Source organism: Pinus tabuliformis, chromosome X (genome assembly GCF_031772625.1).
Source record: "Pinus tabuliformis cultivar Carrire ecotype Pingquan chromosome X, CPIR1, whole genome shotgun sequence".
Lineage (NCBI taxonomy): Eukaryota > Viridiplantae > Streptophyta > Pinopsida > Pinales > Pinaceae > Pinus > Pinus tabuliformis.
In genome coordinates this window covers 1068024495-1068035203 of record NC_142308.1, presented here as the reverse complement: position 1 = coordinate 1068035203, position 10709 = coordinate 1068024495, and positions in this window count along the sequence as shown.

Sequence of the window (10709 nt, the reverse complement as noted above, 5' to 3'; positions counted from 1 at the left end):
AGACATGACATCCATTTACAATCAGCAAACAAGCAATCAGAAGAATTTTGGCAAAAAATTTAATTCAAGGCTGGGAATTCGACCCTAGGAAGATCAGCGTAGGCCAAAGAGGGAGTAACTGTGCTGCAGTGCACTGTCTCTAACTGGAGGGTGCATTGCAATGCACTGTCTCTAAGGTTAGCTTGCGCTGATTCCTGTGAGGCCACTCAAGAGTCATCTAACCTCAAATTTTGACCAAAATTTGATGCAAAAGGCTTAATTACAACAAGTAAAGTATGTCAAGGTGTCTAACAAGGTGGATTAGCTACTAGGAAATATGATTCACTCCTCAGCAGAGTTTCCAATTTGTTCTGGGAAGTTTTAGTGTCTATGGATAAACTCTTAAACCCCTAAACTATTAGCTAAGTCTAGAACAACAGTGCAAAGCATTCTCTACCTTTTATATAACCAATAGATTAAATAAGATAGTAAAGAAGCCTACCTGTAGCTTCCACTTACTCCTTATCTCCCTTGACCAATTCTGTCGCTCCTTTCCATACTTAATCCCCTTGAAAAGTACCTGCATAGAGACAGAAGAAAAAAACCGATCAAAGCATATGATAACAATCTATTGATTAAACATAGAATGGGATCAAGTTCATAATACACATATGAAAGCATCAATGAACAATACAAACATATGGAAAAAGCTTTGAACACTTTATTAGTAAAAGGAAGAGTTACAACCCAATTTGCTTGATTCAATATCACTCCTCCAGTTCAATCCATCCTCTCCTCATAACAAGCAAGACATTTTGAAATCATTACATACTTGAAACCAACTCAAGTCTCATACTAACATCATCTCCCTATAATTCAATTATTTCCAACCCCTGATCACTTAGATGAGTGGTCCTTTTATAGGTGAATGAAGGAAGCTATGCCATAAATAGTGATAATGAATGCCCTCCCAAACTTAAGATTTAGTTCCATGGAGGAAGGGATAAAGGGATTGATGTTCCTTAACTCCCTCCCTTATCCAATTTTGCGCCCAAACGAGTGGATAGCCTTAGGAAACTTCTAGAGGCATCCTATGGATAATAATATAATTTCCAAACCCCAATGCAAATTTCGCTCAAATTCGCCCAGTGCACCTTGGTAGTGTACTAGGGTGCACCCTGGTAGTGTACTGGGCTACACTATAGCGCACCCTGGTAATGTATCTACCTGCGCTGATCCTCTTAGAGACAATGTTTGGATGATTTCAGTCATAGAGCTTCTTGGGAAGTTAGGCATTCTGATGGTTGACTTTTTTAGGGCATGTAACAACTGAACTAGGGTTTGATGGGCCCTAAAGCAATGATCTATAATATGGGAGTGATGTGCCCAAATGGATCTGTAAAAGGCAGCCACCTCAACTCCTTAGTAGTCAGCCGCGTGGAAGTTTCAAAAGCACAAAGTACCAGTCGCTGCGGAGCTGCTACACAGCCTTTTGCAAACTCTACAATCAGCCTTTGTGCTTTTCGCTATTTTCACTTCATGTTGATCATTGTCGAAGATAATATTGTTTCTTTTTAGAAAAAAAATTAGTTTTAAAGATAAAAAAGCACTTTTCTGCTTTTGTTTTCGAGGTAAAGGACTTTAAAAAACAACAATTTCACTCCTTTTGAATTTTAGGATCGATCCTTTGTTGGATCAAAGATGCGTTGAATTTAGACATTATGATATCTTATGTATGGTCTATATAATTTGATTAGTGTATAGGGAAAAGGTTGTTGATGGTTTCACTATTTCCAGGAAAACTATTACAGTTTATTCTTGTGATCTGTATTAATGCATTTGCTTGAATGTTGAAGAGATTATAGTAGAGTTACGAGATACTTATGGTATGAATGTTTTAGAAAAAGTTTCTTCTTAGTTTATATGTTATCCTATTGTGTTATCTTCTTAAACTGATTTGAAGGTGTATGGAACAATTTCACTTGAATTCATTTCATATGCTCATGTCTAGCTACACCAAACATTTTAATTTTCAAATGGAATATGTATACCTTTGAAAGTTTTGTATTTTCTTCTTGATAGTCATTTATCTAAGTTTTAGTAATGAAATTTCATTTATTTTGCTATTTTTGATGAATGTCTTGATACCCCCATCTTCACTATACTACAATTTGTTGTTCATTCTAAAGTTGTACTAATCGAGCCTCTGTACATGAAACTAGTTGGAAAATACATCAGCATGTTGGACCACGGAGGTCATGATCACATCATTAGTTTTTCCTAGAATCCTCTACCACCCCCATACCAAAAATTAAACATTTTTAGAAGTGGTCTCTGTCAAATATCATATTCAAAAGTTTATCTCTAAATTTTCTCAATGAGGGAGCCCCCTTGGGTTGAAGAAGACTAGTCTATCAACAAAAATAGGTTTGTGGTTACCTCTGAGTTTTCTTTCAGCCTGGAGAAAACTATAGAGTGCTAACAGGTTACACCTGCAATACAGACCATTCAATCACATGATCAACATATCTAACATACTTCTTAAGCAATGACGCATGGAAAACATCATGGACTTTCATTGTCAGAGGCAGTGCAAGTCAATATGTTGTTGGTCCAATCCTCTCAATGATATTGAAGGGTCCACAAAATCATGGTGCCAGCTTGGAACATGATCCAATCCGTAAGGAACTCTTCTTTGGTTTGATCCACAAGTACACCTATTCCCCAACTTGGAACTCCTTGAACAACCTATTCAGATATGCATAGCTCTTTTGCCTATCGTGTGGTGCTTTTAGATTCTTCTTAATTACCGGTATTTCGTGTTCCATGTCCACCAACATGTCTGGTCCAATCAACACCCTGTTAACTGGATCCCTCCAACTTATGGGAGTATTGCAACTCTGCTCATATAATGGCTCAAATAGACTCATCCTTAAGGATTCATGATACCCATTGTTGTAAGCGAACTCTAACATTGGAAGGTACTCTTCCCACTTTCATTGTTGATGCATCACATACATCCTCAACATTTCTTCCAAGATCATGTTGACCCTCTCTATCTATCCATCTGTCTGCATATGATAAGCTATAATGAAGGCCAACTCGGTGCCCAAACCTGCAAACAATCCTTCCAAAACTTGGAAGTGAACTTTGCATCCCTGTCTGATATAATATTCTTTGGAACACCACGCAATTTCACCACATCTTTGATGAATACCGGTGCTACATCGCTAGCTGAGAATGTAGACTTCATTGGAATGAAGTGTGCAACCTTTGGTGACCTGTCCACAATAACCATTATGGAATCATGTTGTCTCACTTTCCTCGAAAACCTTGTGATGAAGTGCATGGGAATGAATTCCCATTTCCACTCTAGAATCGCAATCGAGTGTAGCAGTCCACCTTGGTGCTTGGATTCTTCCTTCACATACTGACAATCAAAACACCTAGCCACAAACTATGCTATATCCCTCTTCAGGTTCGGCCAATAATAAAATCTCTTGACTACAGTTAGTGTCTTCTGATAACATGGGTGACCCGAATATGGTTTCGCATGAAAATCCCTCAAGATCACTTTCTTGAGGTCACTACTGTCTAACACATATATCCTATCCATGAATCTGACCAATTTGTTTGATGTAAGGCAATAGTCCACATCATATGCACTTGCACCTGTACCTGTACATGTACTGTCACCTGTACCTATATCTGTACTACCACCCATACATGTACCTGTAATCTGCTGCAACCTATGCATAATCTCCATATATCTGACATCCCATTGACTTTCTTGCAAGGTCCTATCTTGTAAGTCTGTCCCATAGGAGCTCATAGTTGCTAAATGATTTACCTATATCCACCTGCTAAGAACATCTACCACTATGTTCTCTTTACCTTTGATATATATGATCTGGAAATCAAACTCACTGAACGTAGGAAACCATGGAGCCTGCCTACCATTCAAATTCAGTTGGTTAAAGAGATACCACAAACCACTATGATCACTCATCAATGTAAACGTCCTGCCCAGAAGATAGTGTCTCCACATCTTCAACGCATGTATAATTTCTTCCAACTCCAAATCAAGTGTGGGGTATTTTTTCTCATGCTCATTCAATTTTCGTGACTCATAGCATACCACTTGTCCATCCTACATAAGGACTCTACCAAGTCCCTTCTTGCAAGCATCTGTGCATACCACAAACTCTTTGTCCAGATCTGCAATCTTTAACACTGGTGCATGTTTCAACAACTCCTTGAGTTACTCAAAACTAGATTCACATTCCTCTTTCCATTCGAACTTCTTACCTTTCCTCTGCAACGATGTGATAGGATAAGAAATCTATGAGAAGTTATTGATGAAACTCCTATAGTAGCCTACCAACCCCATAAATAAGTTCACCTCATCCACATTCTTAGGAGCTACCCACTCCATGATGGCTCTTATATTTTCTGGATCTACTGCAATGCCCTCCTTGGAGGCAACATGTCCCAAATAATGTACCTCAGTCTGAAAGAAACTACACTTACTAAGCTTACCATAAAACTGATGCTCTCTCAAAAACCTCAACATTATTTCTAAATGCTAAACATGCTCTTCCTCATTTTTAGAATATACCAATATGTCATCAATGAACACAATAACAAACTTATCCAAATACGGATGCAACACACTATTCATCAAGAACATAATTGTAGTTGCAACATTAGTTTAGCCAAATGGAACTACAACAAACTCATAATGCCCATCCCTGGTTTGGAAAGATGTCTTTTAAATGTCCTCCTCTTTGATGTGTGTCTGGTGATATCTACATCTCAGATCAATCTTCGAGAACACTGCTGCTCCCTTCAACTGATCAAACAAGTAATCAATCATTGGAAACAAATACCTGTTCTTGATGTTCACTTTGTTCAACTGCATGTAGTTAATGCACAATCTGAGAGTGCCATATTTCTTCTTCAAAAACAGTACCGGTGCACCCCATGGTGACACACTTGGCTTAATGTATCCCTTGTCAAACATTTCCTTCAACTGTAGCTTCAACTCCACCAACTCAGGTGTGCTCATCCTGTAAGGTGCTTTTGATGCTAGAGCTGCCCCTCACACCAACTCAATAGAAACATATACCTCCATATGAAGTGGAAACTCTATAATTTCCTCACGAAATACATCCTTGAACTGTTGTAAAACTAGGTACCTACTCAAAACATTTGGATCCTCAACTTCCTTACTCTTGTCACTAGATATGTGCACTACAAATAACATACACCCTTTCCTATGACTGCACTTTGCTTGCATATTTTTCACCATCCTAACTGATGTGGCTTTCTTCTTTCCTTGCAAAACTCTTGGTTCCCCATTGTCATCAACACACTCAATGGATTTGTCATAACAATCCACCTTGGTTCTATGAATATACAACCAATACATGCCCAAAAATATATTGTATGGTCCCAACGGTAATACATTCAAATGTGTTGTGGTAGGCATACAATTCAGATCAAATGCATAAGCTCTTACCCAACGATGAACTCGCTTCTTTGTACTTGTATCAAACTGCACTAACCATGTTTCTTCATGTAATTCCTTACTCAAACCACACTTATCCACCAAGTCAGGACTAACATAGCTATAATTAGATCCAAAGTCAATCAAAATAGACATAAATTGATCACAAAGCTTACCATCCATCTCAATAATAGATGCTTGGTGCTCTACCTATCTTTTGTCCACGACTACATAAATACGAGGAATACTCTACCCCACATCCCCAACAGTCTGTGCCTCCTGTGCACTGTATATCTTAGGCCTACCACCCTGGTACTGTGGAAAATCCCTGCTGCGATGATCACCTCCACAAGTCCAACACTGAACGAGATCCTTATTCTTCTCCTCAGATCGATGTCCCTGTCCTCTATTTGATGCATTGAACCTCTTAGGTGGTGCAACATTTTCTTTATTACCTTAATCTTGTGGTCTTACTCACTTCTTGTCCCATTTTCCTTTGTTCTTGGCATTACCTTTCCAATATGGTTTAGTCTCAGACTTGCGCTTCGATTGTTCATAGCAATGCTTTAGCTTTTGGATGGCCTCCTCCAATGATCTAGGCTCATCAAACTCAATCCTATCTTTGAATTCCATTGGTAACCCATTAGTGAATCTCTAAATCTTGGCCTTCTCCTCCTTGAGGTAAGGTACATACCTCAGTAGCTCCAAGAAATTGCTAGTGTACTCATCATTTGTCATAGACCCCATCTTTAGCTCATAGAATTATTTTCCCCATCATCAAAGTATCTCTCTGACAAATACTTCTTCTTGAATAGTCACTCAAACTCACTCCAAGTCAAATCTTCCTCATGTATACCTATGCCATTCTTCACATCTTCCCACCAGATGTCTGCTTTACCTTTGAGACTGAATGTAGCTACTCTGGCTTTCATGTTCTCTGAATAATCATGCAACCTGAATAATTTCTTCATACCAAGTAACCATGCCTTTGCATCCTGTGATTTCTTCATCTCTCCATCAAAAGTAGGTGGCTTTGCTTTCTTAAAATCATCTGGAAAGTATCCCCTATCACTCCTCCTGTAAGGATGATAATGATATCGATCGTCATGTCTGTCAGAACTAGAACTAGAATGGTACCTATGTCTATCCCTCTTCTTATCTGCAGTGTCAAAAAATCTACCATCTCTGACTGTGTCACCACCATATGACCTGTGACCACCATGCGACCTACTACCATATGCCCCATTATTTTTTTCCTCCTGATCATGGTTGATTTGAAGTGGTCCCTATCACTGCAAATCTAACAAACTCTGAAGTATCACTACATTTACCTCTGCTAGCTTCTCTTGTGCCTATATGATTCTATCATTGTCTGCCTTACAACTCCTTATTTCTTCCTTTAAGCTTCTCAATGTATCTGCCAAATTAGAAGAGTTCCCAACACCATACTACTCTTCTGATTCATAAGGAGAGTCTTTGTAGTCTACCATCTTGCTATCCATTTGATATTTCTTCCTGCAAGGTATATCATGTCAACTAAACCAAATCACAATAAACCAACGTACCTTAGTATAGATCGGGGAGGATACTTTGTCTGCAAGATCAAAAAATTAGTGTGATACATGTATAACATAATCACGACAACATATAACACATAAGCATATAACCATGCAACCATCATTCTAGCTAGGGTCCAGTCATCAATGCATGACCTTATCAATAGTGCATACCACGACCTCATGCATGACAACAACCATTACATCATTGTACACTTGACCACATGCAAACATGAACATGCATAAGCAATGTGTAACAGACCACACACATGCATAAACACAGGAAATCAAGCACAAATGAATAATACTTGTAATCAAACCGACAAGAACGATACATGTAACCAAACATACAAGAATGAAATCAAGTGACATATACCAATATGTAAGAAACATATAACAACATGTAACCAGTAACACACTCCTGATGATGCACTATAACAACATCAAGTTTCTCATGATGACATCACTACAACCATGATCAACATTATGAAAATGCAACAAGCACATGGAATGCAAGTGTAAGAGACACACATGCAACTGACATGCATGCATGACCAACACACAACCCATCTAGTCTGAGGGGTGAACCATGCTCTAATACCACTCTGTAAAACCCTCCTCCCACATCTACCCAAGCAACCGGCCAACCGGGGTAAACATGCGATGAGAGGCCACTATGATATGATTTGACCTCCTAAGTCACGTTAAGGAAGTGGAACTAACAGAAACACACCATACAAACATTCAACATCAACATTAGGATCCTTAAGAACCAATCCAACCTTCTTGCCGACCAACCCTTGGGTCCCACTAAGCTTTTGGACAACTTGACCTTTGGATGCTCTCATGCTATGGGCATGCCAACATCCAGGGACATTTAGACGCTCTCATAGGCCTACGATCCAGTGTACATGGATTCTTTTTGTCAGTGTTGTGCCAATGTCCCCGGGATTCGAGCCACTTTTTCAGGCCCAGAGCCCAAGTCACTACCGAGAATTGAATCATGTCTTTAGAATAGTAAAATAAAAAGGAAATGAAAGTATAAATGTAATCACTTGAATGAGACCTTGACTAGACCCCTACTAGCCATGACAAGCATTTCAACAAACATATCACAAATATGTAATCTACAGGTGTAAATAATAGATATGAGCATAGGGGTCTCATACATAGCTGAGAATCTCTAAGTAGCATTGATGCCTCAATACATTAACTGCCACTTCATCCATTAGGTCATATATACATTGATCATTCGTTTGTGAGTAAAAACATGATGAGAGGCATGTGTAGCTTCTGTCATAAAACACATAAATAACTAACATAATAACAACAAAAACGCTCATGAAATCACAACCATATAAACCACATATAATCTAGTATAATACTCATAGAAATATAATGAGAAATAACCTCATGTTGATGATGCAAAATCCAAACTCGGGATGGGACTTCCATGTTCCACTCGACCATAGAATGGCTGAGTCAAATCTCTCTTCAGCCATTCACCCCCATGCCATATTTCAAGCATGAATGTGGGATCTCATAAAACACATCAATCTAGAACCATCAAGGGCTTCCACAGGCCATCCACCTCAACCCATCAATAAATGATTCCACCTCATGGTCGAACATCACAAAACCATCACCAGATCGTCTCTATCCAAGCCTTCCAAGGTTCTAGAGAATTTTTCCAACCAAGGCTCTAGGACTAGTAACTCAACCCACAACTTTTACCAAGCTCCAGAGGGTTTTTCCAACCAAGACTTCAGGACTAGTAACTCAACCCACCAAGGTATCTAGAGCATTTGTCAAACCAAGGCTACAATACTAGTAACTCAACCCAAGTTGTTCAAGGGCTCCAGAGCATTTGTCCAACCAAGGCTACAAGACTAATAACTCAACCCAAGCTAAGGAAACATGTGAACCAACCAAAACAAAATAATGAAAATAAACCCATAATCTCCATGGCTATCTAGGAAATGGAAAGGCTAGGAAATCCACTATCAATCTTGGCCATCCTCCATGCCCATGAAAGATTGCAATCAACAAACCACATGCATATTCCATGCATGCCAAAAATAGTGAGGAAAACAAACATGCAACTTGGTACTTGCAAGCAAATCCCACTGTAGTTGTTGATCCTGAGGTCCTCTTGTGCTTTCCTACTCTTCTTTTTCCTTCTTGCTCCAAAAATACAAGTATGCCACACACTCCAAGAGTGCTCCAAGAAAACTTTAAGTCTCCAAGAATATGAGAGAGAGAGAAAATAATGAGAGAGTTCCAAAACTAAACTGACAAAAGATTACCAACTAATCCTCAGAACCCTTTTTATGAATGAGACCTCTATTTTCTTCATTTTCCATTATTTTCCTTCATTTTCCTCCTCACATGAAACCTATGACCTTTGACCTCCTTTTTCTCCTAATTTCCATTATTTTAATAAATAAATGTGCAAAAAATTCCATTTTGCCTTTCCAAAGCCTTAACCATTTCCTTTTCTAATTTCCTTATCCATTAAACAATCACAAGTGATCCCCATCACTAGGATTTTCCCTACATGCAACTTGGAATAAGTGTCCCATCAACCATGGTTATTATTTTTCCTTTATAAACTTTTATTACATGGAATTTTCACCATAGCTGTTACAACCTCCAGCGTGGCTGCTGGATGAAGATGCATCGCTTGTCAGGAGCTGCCGAAGGATTTGGGAAAAGTTATCCATAATCGCATAACTTTGTCACTAGAGGGATTCCTCGAGAAATATTTTGAAAAGATCTTCTTCCCCATCGAATTTATTTTTCTTCTACCATGGGAGGTTGTTGATGTTTCTTCTACACCTTATACCCTGACCTCATTGGGGACATGAAAAGAAAATAAAAGAAAGAGTAGATCGCTCTGATACCACTGATCCATACTTATGAAGGAACACAAAAAAATATAAATATACACATAAACAAAGAGATGCAACAAAAATAACGCTTCATTTCATTAATATCAAAGAATCAAAAGATGCTTACATATAGAAATGGAAATAAACTAGCTTGGGTGATGGTAGCTTATCTTTGACAAGAGATGTGGCGACTACATGCCTATGAGCTGTGTTATAATGAGGTTTAAGGGACTTTTTATTATTGAAAAACAAGGTAGAACCTTAAACAACCAAAACCCTAACCTTTAGGGATGGAACACCAAGCGTTTGTGGGGCTCGTTGGGGTTAGTTGGGAATCCAACTTCTCGGGGTCGTAACTTGGTCATATTATCTCCATTTGACGCATATGATACCTCGTTGGAAATATATCTATGAGTACTACAAGATTTTACATAGGCCCTTTCCTATTGCTATGGGAAGGCCCTTTCCTATGGCTATGGGACTTCTGCGGAACTTAAAAAAATGTCGTTTAGGGGTCAAAACTACTCCAGAAGTTCAGGACCCGAAAAACTACTAAAAATAGTAAATGCTGCTATAAACAAGGAAACTGATGAAACCGACTAGAGGTGTAGGTGGAATATGTGGGTGGCCACCAATATCTACCTGAATCATCATCATAGAAGTGAAGGTGTTAAAGTTGGAAAGTCTATTATCCAAATAGTTTAAGATTAATTTGAAGAAGGCGAAAAAACCAAAACAAGGCAAGCACCATAATTTTACATGTTTTCCTACTTA